Raw genomic sequence first — 6,207 nt, forward strand, 5'->3', positions numbered from 1 at the left:
GAGGGGCTTGATATTACGTTAAAGGATGAAGGTGTAGCAAGAGCTTTTAAAAATGCTGGTTGCTGGAGGTTTTGTGAGAAGTTGTAGGGAGGGCACGCAGAGGTAACAAAACCTTTTGCATTGAATTTTACTGGTTTAAACTCTAAGGTGTCAATGCTAGAATTCCCTGTATCTCCAGAAGCCATTTCTAATGTGACTGAGATTCCTAGAGGAGGACATGAATGGTTCAAAAATTTCAAATTTGACATGAGCCCCTGTAAGGAATTCTTGAAGGAGCCTTATGTAAATGAGGATCTCACAAAGGCTGTGCCAAGGAGTTACGTGAAGGAACATTTTGCACTGCTCCTTACATGCATCCAAAAATATTTAACATGCGAAGGGAGGTATAACAAAGTTTATTCCTATCATTTTAAACTTTTGTTACATTTCACAGGCAAAGCATCAATAGATATCCCTTTCTACTTGTTTAGAAGCCTCAGTAAAATGTGTGATAAAATTCAACTGAAAAAAGATGACTGTGAAACATCACTGTTTCACCATGGTTTGGTAAAGTTGTTAGTGTTAGATGGTTTGCAAAAGATTGGTAAAGATTGGAACTCCTTTATTTTTATGGCTAGCTTTCAGAGCAAGACAGGCCTTACTCCATTGCCTGTTAGGGAAAGAGAAGAAACAATTGAAGAACCTACTCTTGCTGAGCTTAGAAAGGAGGTGAAAGATCAGAAGAAGTCCAAAACCAAGTTGAAGAAACCAGTGAAGCCTTTGGTAGTCAAGGAGACACCTCAATCATCATCAAAAGAGAAGGTCAAACAGAGGAAGGATGCACCTGGACCAAGTGAAGTTGAAAGGGTATCAAGAGTAAAAACCAGAGGTCAGTTAAGCAAGGAGAAGGGCAAGTCAATTGCTGTTGAAGAAAGTCCTATGTCAAAAGCTAGTTTAACTGATTTACTTGAGGCAATTGAACTTGAACAAGATCAGTCAGTGCAGATTGAGCCAATAGAGTTTGAGCAGGACCAGCCAGTGCAACCAATGCACATTGACTTAACCCAATCCTCACCAGAGAGAATGAAGAAATCAAAGGCTTCGAAAAGGTTACGGTTTGAGGAGCCTAGTGAAGAATATGTGTTCAAGCCACGGAGGCCAATTACAAGAAGACAAATGAAAGAGGCCGAGAAAGTTCATAAAGAGGAGGCAGCTGTAAAAATGCCCAGTACAGAGTTTCTTGAAGTTTTGACTAAAACAGTGCATGCAGCCAGGCGTAAAGACAAGAATAAAAAGGTTATTATTAGCCAAGGAGGGAATGTCATAGCTATCAAGAACCAGGCAGGAACAACCCAGGAAGAAGTGGCCCAGATAAAGAATGTTTCTAGAGAACGTGCAGTGAGATATGCTAGTTATAGAAGGGTTGTATTAAAAGGCAGCACAAGCCTAGTGAGTCAAGCTGACTCGGGGTCTGATGTATTTCCATGGACAGTACCAGCACTTAAGCAAGCAAAACTCATAAGAAAGCTGAACATGAGCCTGAGATCAGAAAATAAGGCTTTGAAGAAAGAAGTTAGCAGTTTGAAGAGGAAGCTAGGTAAACTAGCTCACTGATTTAAAAGGAAAGGTGATTTTCAAGTTTTGATAAATTTTGGTTTAAGCTCCATCATTTTGAAACTATTTAGGTCCCTAACACCTGGACAAAATGTCTGAAGAAATCATGAGTTTAAGCAGAAAGCGCTTCAAGATAAATATGTTCTGTTTTGACGAAAACAACAGTTTCGTAGCAAAGCGCTTCAAGATAAATATGTTCTGTTTTGACGAAAACAGCAGTTTCGTAGCGCGCTACGAAACTGCTGTAGATGCTGTTTTATTAGAAAACAATGAATTTGATGATGAGGTCAGCGAATTTTGAAAGGAATGCCTTGAGGACAGGAGGGAGACCATACAAGGATATCATAGCAAGTCAAACAGTGACAGGTGTAAGTTTTGGAGAAAAGGTGAAATATTTTGTTTTTTGCTAAAGTTTTCTTAAAGGTACTTTATGACCGAATTACTAGGGTTCTGGTAGGGTTACCGGAATTTTTGGTTTGTACACCTGTTCAGTCCACAAGGCATCCAGATCATGAGGCATATGGTGTTATGCATTGTTATTGAAGAATTAAAGAGCTTGGAGCGTGGTCTTTAAGTAGTAAAGAATAATGGGAGACAGGGACCATGAAAACAAGACACTCATCTTTACTAATTAATGAGCCATCTACACAGCTAGTATCCTAGGCCAGCTCGTTCAGTGAATGCTCCTCCAACATATCTCGGCCACAACAGAAAATGTACAGGTGTCAAATCTCAAGAAAGGCATCATGCATACGAGGAGATAGAGTTAGAATTTCAATATGATTAGGACTCTATGTATTTACAGCACAATACCTTATGTATTTAATAAGTTTGTTTAAAAATAGATAAGGTTAGTTAATGATAGACTATCGAGCTCCCCTCATGCTGGAGGAGGAGACTCAAGATAGTTTTAGTTTTGTTTTCCTATATATAGGAGAAACTCTGATGTAAGTAGGGTTGGAGATTTATGAAAAAACAGAGTTTTTATATTGGCTAATGTAAAAAGACTTTTGACAGTAATAGAAAGATTACTTTTTCTTCCCAAGATTCATCTTGTGTTCAATGCTCAGAATATATGTGTTTTGTCTTTATCCTTTCTGTTTTACAGCTCACTTAACATGCAATCACTCTGAATTCACCTAGTGCTCAGACTTCCTGTGTATGTTTATGAGTTGCGGTTCTTTTTGAGAAATGTTCTGAGTGTTTAAACATTATATGCTTTGGCTTCCATGATTGAGTAGTTAATAGTTTATTGCAGAGGTGTTTGACTCCATGAGCCCAATGGAAGAAGTGTTATTTTGTTGTTCCAACCAGCTTATTTTTGTGTATTGTTTCAAGAGTTAGCCATCTTTTCTTGTTATTAATTCCTATCAAAAATCTGTGAGAGAGCCCTCTCTGACTAAGGAGGCTAAGCCTTAGTCTAAGCTTGGTTTGAAATAGTTGCATGAGATCTTGCTAAGTAGCAGCCCTTAGTACACGATTTTGTGATAACAAACATCAGATAGAACACCCATATTAGAGCATGCCCCACTATTTTTCTTGTTTGAAAAACATATACACTCCTTGTCCCACAAAAACCCACATGTGTATGTGACTCAAATTCATGAAACATGTGTATAATAACCTTTCTCTGAAAAAAATAGATTTAATAGCAGGATGATGCAACAACTACTCCCAGCTTTTGGCTGAGATATTCAAATGTTTCTCTGGGTAGTGGTTTAGTGAATATATCAGCAACTTGTTCTTTGGAGGGAACAATTTCACTTTTTATTCAAGCACTTGTTCACATAGAAAATGGTATTTGATGGGTATGTGCTTGGTCTTGGAGTGCATGACTGGATTCTTCGAAATACTAATGGCACTTGGATTATAACATAGAATTGAAATGGGTGGAGTATATGTGATCTGAATGTCTTGCAAGGTTTGAATCATCCAAAGTAGTTGTGTGTAGCAAGAGGCAGCAGCCAAATATTCTGCTTCAGCTGTAGATAAGGCAATTGAACTTTGTTTCTTGTTGAACCAAGACACTAACCTGTAACCCATATAGAATGCACCACCACTAGTGCTTTTTCTGTCATCAACACTTTTTGCCCAATCCGCATCTTTGTTATAGACATATTTGGGCACTGCAACCCCAATCACGTATGTCCATAAACCAAGGGCTTCTAAGTCCCTAAAAGTGTTGTTTCATACCCTAAAGGAGCAAGGTCAGCTGATTACATCATCTCCCAGAAGTTCTCCATGAAAAGCTACTCAGAACTTGTCAAAGCAGGACCATACAGACTACCCAATGCTAAAGGTGCGATGCATCTCACCTGCCACATACAAAAAGTGCGATGCATACTAGAAAGCCCTTCTATAGGGTGTAATGAGCGAGAGTAGACAAATGGCACAAGCAGTTTGCTAGGTGGAAACCCAGAGAATCTTCTAGAAACTGCTCATTTGAGACTTGCCTCTCTGATTTCGCCCAGGGATGAGTAAGAGATCTAAAATCTCCATGTGGAACTAAGAACTATCAGAGAGATGACACTAATCAAAATCCCAGAAGCTCACTCACCCCCCTGCAAATATCTATAAATGGATCCCTCATCCAAGAGATTTAAAGGTTGGAATTGGGTAATTTTCAAAGAGGTGTTGCTGGTTTCTCTTTGAAGACATTGTTGGGTGATATTGCTTTATGTAAGGTGAAGAGGGCTTTCAAGCTGGGAGGATGGCACTGGGTCAGATCAAGTGGTTGTAATCCTCTCTTATATGACTTTTACTAATAAAGCTATTTGAGTTTTCCTCCATATTCTTGTGTATATCTGAATATTGTGTTGTTATATGCATTAATATGGTCAATATATATCTGATCCTATATTGTTTACAGTGAAAGATCTCTATGCTTTGATGGTATTATGCTGCTATGAATCTATAGGTGCTCTTTGAAGTTGGACAAGTACGGAAGCAGTGGCGAGATTCTGCCAAAGGGGAAAGGAAACAAGCAAGGATGCAAGCGGAAGCCTGATGTTGGTACTCTCTGCTTCTTTCTCATCTCTCTCGTAAAGGAAAAATAAGTGACTTTAATCTATTTGTTTCTAAGATAGCTACTCGTCTTAGTGGGACTAGTAGCTCTGAATAGACACTAGATTTCCCGATAACAAAATGGAAACTCCACTGGGGAGTGATTAGTTTGATTGCTTGTCTCTATTTGTTTGATTCATAAACCACAGACAGAACCTAAAGTCAAGCCAGGTAGCCTTCGAACTGCATTTTCTATGCAAGTGCAAAGTAGATCAACACTGCTTCAGTCAATCTCTGGGTTTGTTTATAAATTGAACAATTGACTTGCAAACATCCTAAGTGCCCTAGAGGTAGCTTGAGTAACCTCATCAGATCAGCCCTATACTTTGTAGTTATTGACTATCATTTTCTCAGCCTAAATCCCTAGACTAAACTGCAAACTGTAGCCAAAAACCAAGTTAAAGTCGTGTTCCTTGACCATCGCACCCTCTCCTTTAGGAAATCTAGATGCATCGCACCTCCTGTATGTAGTAGGTGGGATGCATCCATGTTTCCCTGTGTTACAGGTGTGATGATCAGACAAGACTAGATTTGCCTCCAGATTTTGGTTTTTTCTTCACTCTCTTCAATTTTATTCAGGAGTTTTACTGTCTGTGATCAATAGACCATTGTTGAAACCCCCTTCTTTGCATCATCCAACCTCTATTGTACAAAGAATTGTGAATTTTTTTATGTATTATGCACCATTTACAGTTCTCTTTTACAAAGAAGTAGCTTAATTGAGCTGTCGTCTTTTGATTTGGAAGTGTCGCAAGTGTCATTTTTAGTCAAAGAAAATAATCCTACTATTCTTGAGAGTTGATTGTACTGTTACTCTTGTATTTGATCTGAATTAGTAGTATTTAAAGTGTCAAAAGCAGTTTCCAATTCAAAATAGTAAAGTTCGTCTTGTCTCCTTTTCGTTTTTTGAAAGGAAAATCGTTAGTACTATCACTTTGAAATAAGGAATAGTTCAGATTTGTACTTAGCATTATTTTTGTCATTCACACATTAAGAAAGCGAAAACAAATACATTTCATGTTCATTTGCATTTAGACTGCTTGTTGATTTTGATTTAGGACAGTGCATCTAGTGTGTGATCTCTACTTTATGTTGAAAGAATTTCATTTCTCTTTCCTTAGTAGCTAGGATTTTCATTGCAAAAAGAAGATTAAATGACCGTTTATCATCTTAGATTGCATTTTAGGAATTGTATATCTACATCACGTGGTGAACCTGAAAGGAAAATTTCTTAAGAAATATCAACTGTAAAATAAATTTAATGAACATAAAAACGTTTTTGGAACCTAACGCACAACATCTAGAAGTCTACGCTAGAGAAGTATTCCGGCGTCATAAAGCTTGGTAACTATTGCTTTCACCATAGGTTGGGTGATTCCTCCTCTTTGAGGCGATAAGTGCTAGTACGGACTTGTGCTCCCATGTACCGTTGAGTATATATTGGGAGACCATAATAGGCTATATCCTTTATCCTTAGGAAGCCATGTCTGCTGCCCTATTGATCACAATGCATTGAACACAACATTTGGGAAGATTGACTGTCGTACCATA

Source organism: Pinus tabuliformis, chromosome 4_2 (assembly GCF_031772625.1).
Source record: "Pinus tabuliformis cultivar Carrire ecotype Pingquan chromosome 4_2, CPIR1, whole genome shotgun sequence".
Lineage (NCBI taxonomy): Eukaryota > Viridiplantae > Streptophyta > Pinopsida > Pinales > Pinaceae > Pinus > Pinus tabuliformis.